Source organism: Cryptotermes secundus, unplaced genomic scaffold (genome assembly GCF_002891405.2).
Source record: "Cryptotermes secundus unplaced genomic scaffold, Csec_1.0 scaffold79, whole genome shotgun sequence".
In the NCBI taxonomy this organism is placed as follows: domain Eukaryota; kingdom Metazoa; phylum Arthropoda; class Insecta; order Blattodea; family Kalotermitidae; genus Cryptotermes; species Cryptotermes secundus.
The window spans coordinates 3423919-3436744 of NW_019741974.1; the positions used below are offsets into that span (position 1 = coordinate 3423919).

Sequence of the window (12826 nt, forward strand, 5' to 3'; positions counted from 1 at the left end):
CCAGTGACTCTGCGATTGATCGACTAACAGTTCAACGTCTTCCTTGAGCAATCATTCACTGTTCAGCAATGGCCTCGTATGACAAGCAGAACCCCATAACGGCCATAAAAATTATTCGGCAGAGCTTACCTTGAGCTGGTTCACATCTATTCTCCTCAGACTCCAGAGTGAGATATTTATTACAATTTCTAACTTAAACTTATGCTTGAACCTCGCGTCGCCTTTAGGTTACATAGAGTCAGCCGAGATTTAAATACGATATCAATCGTTAGTATGCAGCAATACCGCTACACTAACCTGCTTTGTGGCATAATCTGCAAAGTGGAACATAAGATACGAGTATATAAACCCACTCGAGGCATGGATGTCTGTGTGTAGGTAGCGGCCTTCCGACGGGCTGGTTCCCCGTTCAAGGAGTCCTACCGACTGTGTATAGGCTTAAGAAACTCAAAACTGGCCAAGACCCAAGAGAGGGCTGTAGAGCCATATATAGATAGATGGGTGTGTGGGTAGGTGGATAGATAGATAGATAGAGCATGGTAATTTATTTTAATTAGATGAACAACTGATTACTTCAAGAATGGCCCTGAATGCTATTGTCTGTAAGCGTAAAGCATCAAGTGTTCGAAATATTTTCCGCAGGTGCTGAAGGGCTTACTCGTTGGAAGGACAACAGGGGCACTGAATCCATTTAGTACGATCAGAGAGATCGAGTTATGTTCCCGGCGTAGATACGATTGCTTTCTTCTTCGCCAAGTCCAGTCTTGGTTGCCGTCCACCCATCCTTCCGAACTCGAGTTCTTCCCACGTCGGTTAAGCGGCCGGAGCTAGAGACAACCACCCGTTTGCAGTTCGTATTTTGTGCAAGGACGTGTCTGTAATTGCTTCTGAACGAAACTCGCTGTCGGCTGAATAGGACTCCCGCTATGATTGGTGAGGTGCAGGGCTCGAACCTCAGGCCAGGGGTTGGCTATCTTACGTTGTTGTTTCGGTAGTGGATGAAAAAGTGGCACTATCTATAGATAGTGCCACTTTTTCATGAATTTTTCATGAAAATTTCGATGATAGCAAGAGAAAATGAAGTGCAATGATAGCTATCATTGCACTTCATTTTCTCTTGCTATCATCGAAATTTTCATGAAAAATTCATGAAAAAGTGGCACTATCTATAGATNAATTAGAATGAGGAAACCAAGAAGAATTTGAGGGGCAGTTTATGTAGCACGGATAGAGAGAAGAGGAGAACATCTAGAGGATTATGCTAGAAAAGCCGGAAGACTGGAAACCACTAGAGAGAACTAGCCCTAAGTGAGATGATAATATTAAGATTGACTTTAACGAAATAGGATGGGGTTGTGGGGATTAGATTTATCTGGCTCAGGATAGGGACAATTGGAGGGCTCTTGTAAACACGGTAATAACATTTCAGGTTCGATAAAATGCTGGGAAGTTGTTGAGTAGCTGCACAACTGGCGGCTTCTCAAGAGGGGCTCAGCTTCTTATAGTTAGTCAGTTATTTAGTCATCTAAATTGCCGGGTATGTGGCTACTTCGAGCTTCAGCCACCCTTTTCCAATATACGTTTTCATGGCTTGATGCGAACCAAATAGCCTTTAATCTCATTTTATTTATAATGAAAAAAAACATCTTTATTATTATTTTATTAAATAGTTTCCCGACTAAGCAAGTATCGGCAACTAACAATGTACATGAATACCGCACTAACTGACTCACTAACTGACTCACTAACTGTCTCACTAACTGCTTTCTTAACTCCCTAAACTTGTAACAACTTGAGACTGTTTGGGACATGTTTTGTCTGCAGAAAATAATTAAGAAATGCCTTGAAGAATGCCGTCTCATGGGATGTTGCACCGTGTAGATGTGGTGTTAACCGACGTTTCGGAGGAACGTATCGCCTCCATCTTCAGGGTAGAAGGAAAAATAAGAAAATCTGCAAACGAAGAGACAGTGAGAACCGGTGCAAGCAGACTGGATTGATGTTGGAAATAAACTCAGCTATGTGAGAGCTGGGATGGGGGAGGGGGGTGACAAGTCTACATGGGAAATCAGTGGAGAGGGAGGGGTCTGGGTCTGGGACAGGAGCAGGGTTTTGTATAAATCTTACAAGAAATGCATTGTTTCATGGTATTTAGACGTTTATCAGGTTTTTCTGTTTTACAGGAAGAAACTTTGGAGCAATAAAAAGACCTACGCTGCAGGCAGTCCATTAGCTAAAGGCCACAGTTCTCAGAAATACTGATGACATTTATTTTGGCGCTGGAAAATTTCTGTAATGAGGAAAAGCGGTCCATATAAAGTAAGTCCAGCAATTGCCTAATTCTGGAATAGATGATATCGACTCTCTAAGCCTGTACTATGCGTGAATCACAGCCTTTATTTGATGGCCAGTGATACGTGTATAGTTGGCTCTCTTGGCCAAATCTGTGTTTCTAGTGTCGTAACATTTCTGAACCTTATTTTCGTTTAAAGAAGCCAACACAAATCTTTTGCTGAAGTTTAAAGTACTGAAACACTAATGAAATAATCCTTGGTGTAGGTAGTTTGAGCAGCATTAGGTACTGACCGGTAAAGGCAGTATAATCACAACTAACCAAGTAAGAGTAGCAGGTGAGTAACTCTAACTAATTAGACGTACTCGTAAATTCCTAACTAAATATTTAAAAATTTGACTGAATATTTATTTAAAAACCAATTGAATGTGTTCTAAGTATATAACTAAAACACGATTTAATTAATTAAATAACTCTCTAAAAATGTTTAACTGAAGAATTAATTTATTTACTAAATAAAAATATTAAAAACTTAATATTTATCTGAAAGCTAAAAAATCACTAAATGATAATCATTTAACTATCTAGATAATTTGTTAACTAAATTATTAGTCAAATAATTTTATAATATTCAAACTGAATAATTAATTAGCTAAATGATCAATTAACCAATTAATTATCTAAATTAACTAGCTCCGTGGTACATGCTCGTCCTTAAGGAGTTCAGACATGATCAGTTAGTCCAAATATTTACTACTGTTTTGGATCTCTCATGTTCGTACCCGTATTAAAACATCCATTAAACCATATTTTATAACGTATGAATATAGTGTACATATCTGCTCTCTGTTTTTTCTAAGAGATTTTACTAGGAACTTTCAGCATCCTATTGCTTTCAATATTTGAGCTCGTAATATGCTTCTGTCTTATCTTCGTAATTTCGTTTATTGTTCAGATTGCTACGTTGTATTTTCCGCAGTCTTCTTCCACCAACCTTGAACAATACACCAAACAAAACACAAGAGAGAACACTAACAGAAATGCATTGAAAAGTACGTACGACCACGAAAGAAATTTCTTCAAATTCTAAGTGATAAAAAAACTTTGATTCTAACCAATAACTTCAGCTTTTAATCACTAATATTAATATAAATATTAATTAATGTTTCACTCAAGAATAGAACTAAGCAGTGCCCACAAAATGTGTACTGATGATAGTGTCGTGTGGCTAAATCATGTCGTACTAACAGCCGAGACACTTGAATGTAATGTGGAACCATACAGTTGCGTGAACCTATAATGAATGCTGAAAAAAACACTGAAATGTAACAACAAACTAACCAATTTTCGTATTATAGGCCTGCTCGAGGCCACGCTTAGGTCTCCTAAGTGATTTATTCCCTGAAATTCTGAAATAAAATTTTTGTCGGAATATAATTTTTCTTCTTTCCTTTATGATTTTTGTTACTAGATAATTGTGTAAATCGCTTCATTTCTCAAACGTAGCAAACTGCAGCCCTTGAGAAACATGAATGATATATGGTGGTGTTAATGTGAATGTGTTTTCAATATCACTCGCCAGCGAAGGGAAAGGCATGTTATCTGCCCCACATTGTGACATTTGCCAGGCGATCAAGACCTGCTTTCAATCCTACGATCGATTGCTTTCAAAGACGTTCGCTAAACAGCAAGAAATATGACGTAACCAAAACGCGAAACCACTTTACTGCAACGCTTTAGAGACTTTTGCAGTTCTTCTTTTGTTAAGTATATTTTCCTGTATTCCTATTTGTAAACTAGAATCTGCTTACTACAAATATTATGTTTCTTGACATTAAGAATGTTCCTATTTTTATCCAAAACACCGTCCTGTTCATATTCAGAACACAACGTTTAGGAGACTGCATTCTGTCTCTGTCCTCGGGCAAAACCTACTCAGTTGGGCCCAACCGATAGAGGTAGTCCCTATCGCTGGACCCATGTACCATCGTCACACACTTTTAGATCTCAGAATCTACTTAATTCTTACTTTGTAAATATTTTAACTACCGAAACATCAGTACAGTTCGGTTCACATGGAGTTCGGCGTGTCGCTGGGTGTTCTCTAACTTGAAAGGTACTCTCGGGTTTCGTAACGAGAATGTGGGAGTCTGAATGTACGTATAGTCTTTGTCTTCTCTTTATTATGAACACCACGTGAATAAAGGTAATTTAAATTAACAAAGGAATGTAGTAACCCGCTTTTCTTATTGCAACGAGAAAGAGGAACTAGTTCCAATTTTTTTTATATACAATTTCTGGTGACGCAGTGCCAAAGTATCCGCGTGAATATTTTGCAATTACATCGGCTAATGATGATTTCTAGACGTAGTTACGCTTCGACCTTTGTGATTTAAAGGGAGTGTATACTTGCCTCAGCCCAAAACTTAGGCTTGTATGCAATGTGTGATTAAGTTAGAATTCCAAGCAGTAACAGAAGCTTCTGCGAAGCTTTGTGGCACTTACTTCCCTTCGGACATTTGGAGTTTTAAAGACACTATCTAGAAACTTAAGTCTGAGATAATAATTATCTATTTTAATGACATACTTCTGTGTAAATAAATTGTAGTTAAAGCTATGATACATAATCCTAAAGTGTCGCAATTTAATCATACTTGTAACTTTGAACATACTAAAGAAATTAGTAGGTAGACCTGTTCCAGAAGGTTTCCCTCCCACATTTGTTGTGAGGAGAAGTGTGAGACAAAGGTGGATCTGCCATCTCTAAAGAAGGTTTCACATAAACATCTGTAATGGTAGAATCTATGGAGTTCTCACGATGGTGTATATCACTCAGAATTTTGGGGTTCTTTGATTTTGTCCATCGTTTACTTACTTACTTACTTACTTACTCATGGAGCTGAGCCCTTCTTGAGGAGCCGCCAATTCTGTAGCTAACTCAAGAATTTCCAAGCATTTTATGGAACCCGAAGGTTCATCACCGTATTCACCCGAGCCCTCCACTGGTCCCTATCCTGAGCCAGATCTATTCAATACATACCATCCCATCCTATCTCTCTAAGATTCATTCTAATATTGTCCACCCACCTACGCCTTGGTCTTTCCTGTGGTCTCTTTCCTTCTGGCTTTCTCACCAATATCCTATACGCATTCCTCGTCTCCTACATTCGTGCTACATTACCTGCCCACCTCATCCTCCTTGACTTGATCATTCTAATTATAATTGGAGAAGAGTACAAGTTATGAAGCTCCTCATTATGCAGTTTTCTCCAACCTCCTGTGATTTCATCTCGTTTGGTATTATAGAAAACAGTGATTGATGTTATCTTTTTCTAGGGGACCCAACGGAATAGGTGTCAGTCACCCCTCACCCGAGGACTCAAACAGATCCAATTTCCAAATCTTTGTGTTGTGTGGTGTTTTTTTTCTAGAATACCAGACAATGGACAAAGACCAAAACCCAGTAACATATGTAATGGTCCAGTTGTTTTCGACATCAAACAGAAATCTAAATACATAATTAAGATCATTATATCCTTGTTTTTCAGTCTATAAAGAATGAGAAAACGATAATAGCTTCACATTATCCGAAGTTCTGTTAACCACACACAATACAAGGACTCGCTGTTCCAATTGTGTGGCTCTCACACCGGATGATCTTACCGACGCCATGTTTGTATCATTAACAATGAAGAATCAGAGTATCAAATGAGCCTTTAAATACTTGCAGCGATGTCTATGGGAAGCACTATGTTCTGCGAGTGGTATATATATAGTCTAATAGAGGTTTACTTACGTTTTAGAGGAACGTAATGCCTCCATCTTCAGGGTAGAAGAGGAAGTCAAGAAAGTAAGCAAACAAACTTTTTGCTTGTTTGCATTATTAATTCAGTATCAAGTTCTGGTGACCTCTAATGTCCTGATGTTCAAACTATGTGTCCGCCAATTCCTGAAGACGGTCAGACACGTGGACGCTGATATGATAATGCCGCACCCTTAAGTTCACTTATAAATGCAAGGCACTCGCTGATGATCCAAAAGAAATCTGTATTCGTTATTTTGTCTATTTACGAAATCACATTCATGTGGCATTTTCCCCGTATTTTATTCATGTGTTCTCACAAGGATACAGGAGGAAGGCATGATAAAAGTAGTGGAAATTAATGAAGAGTGATTAAATATATGAGCAGGAAAGCGACATATTCAAATTACATTAAAGAATTAGACGAGAAATAGCAGGTTAATTTCGGGGAATACGTGCTACAATTCACTTCAGAATATTTAAAATTTCTAGACCTTATCAAGAGACCCAATGATCAGATTGCACCGTACCAAGCTGCGATCGCATCTGTTGCTATTTTATGGGTTTGGAACCTGGCCTCTCACCCTAAGGGAAGATGATAGATTCAAGTTACTTGAGAAGAGAGGAATATACAAGAAGGAACAAACTGCATAATGAAGACCTTCAGAAATGTTTTCTTTAATTGATTTAGGTATTTATATGTCAATTCTTTACTTCTGAATAAGTAGATGAGAATAAAAGATGTAGCATAGAATGACACGATGATTTGGAAAGGTCGTGGAAGGAAGAAGTGGTTATTTAATTTGAGGTACTGTCCAGAAAGTTGCCTGGAGTAACTGAGATGAACAAAGAGCAGACTCAGGATAATAAGTCCCAGGAAGAAATTCGAACTTGGCACCTCACGGACACAAAGAGGGAGTGCTAACTGCTGGATCGAGAGGTTCACCCTTAATTGATTCAATTCGTGAAAAAGCAGGTTGAACAAATCAAGAAGGCAAGATGGGCTGTGAACGCATGGAAGAAATGAGAAATATTTCAAAAATTTTAGACGGTAAACCTGAAATGTTTAATTGACGCAAGTAAGGAGGTTGGTCTAGAAGTAAACACAGAGAAACTAACTATATTTTGTTGTCTAGTCACCAAAATTCAGGGCAAAATCAATACATAAAGATAGGAAACAGATGTTTTGAAAATGTGGCACAGTTAAGATATTTGGGAACAAAGATAACAGATCGAAACCTGATTCAGGAGGAAATTAAGAGGAGATTGAACTCGGGTAATGCTTGCTACCATTCAGTCCAGAACCTTTTGTCTTCTCGTCTGTTTTCCAAAAACATAAAAATTAGAATATACAAAACTATAATTTTGCCTGTGGTTCTGTATGGGTGTGATACTTGGTCTCTGACATTAAGGGAGGAACATCGACTGAGGGTGTTTGAGAACAGGGTGTTGAGGAGAATATTTGGACCGAAGAGAGATGAAGTGACAGGAGGTTGGAGAAAACTGCTTAATGAAGAGCTTCATAACTTGTACTCTTATCCAAGTATAATTAGAATGATCAAGTCAAGGAGGATGAGGTTGGCAGGGCACGTAGGACGAATGGGGGAGACGAGGAATGCATATAGGATATTGATGGGAAAGCCAGAAGGAAAGAGACCACTGGGAAGACCAAGGCGTAGGTGGGCTCGATCACTCGAGAGTTCTGGGAGCATGTGGGAGGATATGCACTGGGTTCAGTTCGTTTCCGATATTTTTTCCGGCCTCGAGCTCCTCTATACAGGACAATGAAGCTTCGGGTTCCATAAAAGCAGGAGAATTTCTTAACCGCTCGAGCAATGATCATCTTCTAAGGAGAGATTCTGCTCAATTGAGTGACGTTAATTTATTTGCTGAGCTATTCGATAGTTGCAAATCCTTCTATATAGGGTTAAAGAGATGTAGACTGCAAATTATGAGTTTAGAGTACTATTAAATGGAGCAGGGGTACGCGGTAGTGTAGTTGGTTGAGGCACTATGCTACAAGCCGGAAGGTTGCGTGTTCGATTTCCGATGAGATGGATTTTTTTTTTCAATTGACCTAATCCTTTCAGCCGTACTATGGCCTTGGGGTCGACTCAGCCCTTAACAGAAATGAGTACCACGAATCTTTCTGGGGGATAAAAGGCGGCCGACGCGTAAGGCTGACAACCTTGCCACCGTCTGTGAGATTTTTTTTAGAAAATGTGGGAGCCCCAGCCTCTCACAACACTGTGGGCCTTCACGGCCTGTTACAGGGATAATTTTACCTTTATTAAATGGAGCCGCCGTGGCATATTTTAAAGGACAAACCCGTAGTTCATCTTGAGGAACCTTACCACAGAACTCAGAATAGTCGGATTCAGAGGTCCAGGTTTGAATCCAGATCTCCATTAAAATGAGACAGGAGTACGAACCACTGAAACACGACTATGTGACAGGAACAGAAATGTAATATTAGTCATACCGAACTTGTTCTTGTTATGCGACTCTTAACAATTTTCTGCTTGTTTACATATATGACGTAGTTAAATGTAAACAAACCTTCAAAACGTCGTCATATTCCACTTGTAAATACAGAGTGGACAAACCCTCAACATAAAGTTATGCCGTGTACTCATCTGACATCATTACATAACAGGACGAACTGGTTGCGGGCTACACTTCCGGTGTCGCCAGCACTTCCGCTGAAGGCCCACCCTTGCTTTCTCTTCTCTCTCGGTGTAAAGTTGCCTTCTCAAGGACGTGTCGCTTCCCGTGATTGTGGAATGCCAGAGAACGAAGAATTGTTACGTAAAACATGTGTTAGTGATTGTTCGTTATGCTAATTAAAGCGTATCTTATTAACATTCTGTGCTAGCTATGTATGTCCACCTCCAGTCATTTCCCACCAACTGAAATTGTGAGCGAGGAAAGCAGGGGGGCGCGCGAGTTCTTATTTTGGGGTCTCACGCATCTCTGAAATCAAGAAAAAATATTTTTTTATGTATTGTGACAGACTGGGCCGTTTCTAGGAGACGAATAAGTGAACACGTTCCCAGCAACGAATGCGCAACAATATGGCTTCCATTGCTAAGCAATGCATGGGTGGACACGCCTGACAGCAATACATGATATCCGTTGTTAAGCAGCGATGTGTTTTCTGTGGGTGGTCCGTGCCGAGCCTATATAGGGAGCAGTGAACACTGTTTGAGCAGATCCGACAGGAAGACGTCGATATGAGAGAAGACCAGGGCGGAGATCAGATCAGTGATCAGCAAGAGGAGAACCGACAGTAGCCTTCCTGTGGAGTAGTTACAAATGTGACCAGTGTTCGTAGTTACGAACTGTTATAATTATTGTGTGTGATAATTGTCTGTAGTTCCGCCTGGCGTACTTATCCAATAAAACAGCTTCGTCAAATCCTTAATCAGTAATTATTTGTCATGTATCCCCCCTACACGTGACAATTATAGACTTATGGAAGCTTCGAAATTACGCCACAAGTTTACTTTGTCACCAAAGTAAGCTACCTGGGTAAAGCCTTCGGAAGAACACTGCTCCTTACCTAATTCTGGTGTTGACGCTGGAAATGTGCTTCGGCAAATTCCATTAAAGTCCAGTTATATTCTGCATAGATCGTCCATTTTGATCGTGTGCAAGTACAAATTTTAAAATGTATTTATACATATTACACGTTTTGCTCCTAACAATTTAAATCTAAAAAATCACGTAATATATTTAAGAAAATGCGGCACTTGCCCCCTTTTTTCAGAGAAATGGTGGAACTAATTTAATTATATAACACATATGTGGCAATTCTTCTTAAGCTGTTTGTAATTCATTGTGTGTGTGTGTGTGTTTTTTTACAATATGCTAACTTAGTGGTGTAAATTAAAGCGGCGTTACAAAAGATTGGGCAAAACTTCTTTGGCCAAATCGACTATATGCTTGTAAAATTGTCACAGTAAATAAGCAGTTTAAGTACAGCAGATTTTAATAAAATCCTCGGACACAAATCTGGCGCCTTCGCTAATAACTAACTCCATGGAACAGGGTGTTTCAGAAGCAAATAGTCAACGGCTGGTCAAAATATTCTCCTCCATTTGTGAAAACAGGATGTCCGTTTACAAGAGACCTCAATTTCGAGATACTGTGTAACACGTCATAAAATATTGTATTCTTTACAGCGGGGAGTCTCTAGTTCCCCCACCCAGCAGCTAAGCTGGAGAACCACAATTTATCAGATGTCCACTGACCCTTATTCGGTACATCTTTAGTTAGTTTCCATATTTGTGGGTCGTTTCCTTTCTCCGATGAGAGAGGACAAGCTATATTGTAGTTAAATGAGACACAATGTAAAGTTACAAACGTATTGGGCCCTCTTTATTTTCCTTGGCACTACAGCCCCAGTGGGCGTAGGTCTACCTCCATGAACTTCTCCGTTCACTTCGGTTTTTCTAGATCTAACACATTCGGTAGGACTCCTTGGGCAGGTGATCAGCTCGTCGCAAGGCCTCTACCTGTACACAAACACAGAACAACGCACACACACAAACTAAACATCCATGCCCTAAGTGGGATTAGAACCCACGATCCCTGTTTCCAAGCGAGCGAAGACAGTACATGCCTTAGACCGCTCGGCTACCGTGACCGGCCATTGGGCCCTCTATGTAAGTAGAATTCCACGTATTTAACCCAGTTTTGTGACATATAGACTGCTGAAAGACATGCTGTGCAATGACACTGTTTTCTGTTCACACTGGAGAATTGATTTGTAAGAATGGAAGGGAACAGCTGTGCAGATGCAAACTGAATTTAAAATCACTGATTACAGTTTCAAAGTCCTGCAGCTCTGTTAATCGACTTTATGGTGTAGTGAAACGCGCTCACGTTTTAATGTAAAAACCACATTCCTTATATGCTTCTCACGTTTGTAAAACATGACTCGGAAAATTACATCAGCCTCCGATCCATAAACAAAGGACAAGTAAATAAAAGCAAAATGATACAAATATAATATTGTCATAACAACTTTGCAGTAGGTGTAATATGCTAACAATTACAGAATTAACGAACATTTTTACGAAGCAACTGAAATAATAATGTCTTATATTACATCATATTAACTCTGTGATATGTGACTTATACCACTGTTGAAAATCGGTTATTAATGGTTGCTATAGACTAAAGAGAAGGGGCAGGCGGTAGTGTAGTTGGTTGAGGGGCTATGCTACAAGCCGGAAGGTCGCGGGTTCAAATCCCGATGAGGTCATTGGATTTTTTCAATTGACCTAATCCTTCCAGCCGCACTATGACCCTGGGGTCGACCCAGCCTCTAACAGAAATGAGTACCAGGAATTAATTAAATAAAGAACAACGCGAAAAGTTGTAAACTCATCGTTACGGGCTTTGAGGAAATTGGAATGTAGATGATATATACGTAGCTCAACAGAAGCAAAAATTTCTGTTTTACAAGATTGTAGTGTGTAGAGTCATTACAAGGTAGCGACCACGAAACAAACAGGTTCCCATGGCAAGGAGTTCCAGCAGAACAATAGTGGAACTGTTGGAAACGGTGTTTTCCAAGCGGTCAGTGCCAAGAGGTTATATAACGAGGACACCAGCCTTGGAGGAGTCAGGTTTAATCCCGTGTGGAGATGGTGTCAAATACCTCAACCGTAGACCTACGAGTCGTAGAAGACGACGAAAATTTGACCCAGTGCCTTGGGGTATAACTGGACCTGGACCTCCAGGTTGGGGGAATCTCGAACCTGAGACAGTAAAATATTTGTTAATGAGTTCCGCAAGCCTCGGCGAGTGCCAGCAGCAATTGTAAATGACAGACCCATCATCTCGTCAGAGAGGGTGTTACGTAATAACTAAGATCCGCAAGTGTTCAGCTGAAAAAATAATTGCTGGTCGTGAGTCTCGAGGAGCTTTTCGCCAAGACTAGGAGTTTGGTGTGAGATGACCGCCGGTCCTGCAGTTAGTCACTAGCCATTTTAAGGGAGTTTATGAAGAGAAGACTTATTAGGTGCAGATGATAGCCAGCGTGAAACAAATTGAGGGCAGAAGCTGATATATCTCCTCTGTTAGAAGCCGTTACAAGGAAACGACTAGTGGAGATAGTAACAAACTGAGAATACTAATCTGTATGCGATGATGATTTGTGAAGTGTAGTAAATAATTGTATAAATGTGCAATAAATCCGATTTCCAATCCAAAACCCAAATATATTCGTCCTCACGTGACAATATGAAGTATTGTCAAGTGTTTCCTAGGTAACGCGACAAGAAACGATGGATTTCGGATTAGACGAATTTTAATTGGACAATTATTTGTTTACACTCACATACTCACTCTCAGTAACACCTTCAGACATTTCCTCCTCAGTGGCTGTCCTCTTGCACCGCTATTCCCGGTTGAGTGTCTCTTGGTTCTTCCCTTACTGCTTGTTGGATATTCCCGAACAAGTCAAAGTCAAAGTCACATTGCGACTGACGGTCAGTCAGTCAGTCAGTCTCGGTGTCGAGCCCCATCTGGGGCTTATGACCAGATATTTATTACCTTTAACAGTTACGGTCTTGTTTCTGTGGGGCGTCCTCTCTGACGAGAGGACGAGTCTGCCTTTTGTATGTGCTGCTGGCCCTTGCCAGTGCAGTCTTTCTCGGGTCTGAGTCCCTTGGGACTCGAGACCATATTTTACTGTCTCAGATTTGAGACTTCCCCTTTCG

The 12826-nt window shown here is 40.1% G+C and overlaps 1 protein-coding gene across 2 annotated transcripts in view; it reads left to right on the forward strand.

The window, feature by feature from the left end:
* LOC111872784 (mitochondrial ribonuclease P catalytic subunit) overlaps nt 1-12826 on the forward strand; it is a 516563-nt gene that overhangs the window by 202542 nt on the left and 301195 nt on the right. The window contains exon 2 of one of the 2 annotated variants that reach the window (XM_033754847.1): nt 2184-2319. The exons of the other annotated variant lie outside the window; for it this stretch is intronic. The gene's annotated coding sequence lies outside the window, so the exon portion shown is untranslated. The remainder of the gene's footprint in view (nt 1-2183; nt 2320-12826) is intronic. 2 annotated transcript variants of the gene reach the window in all.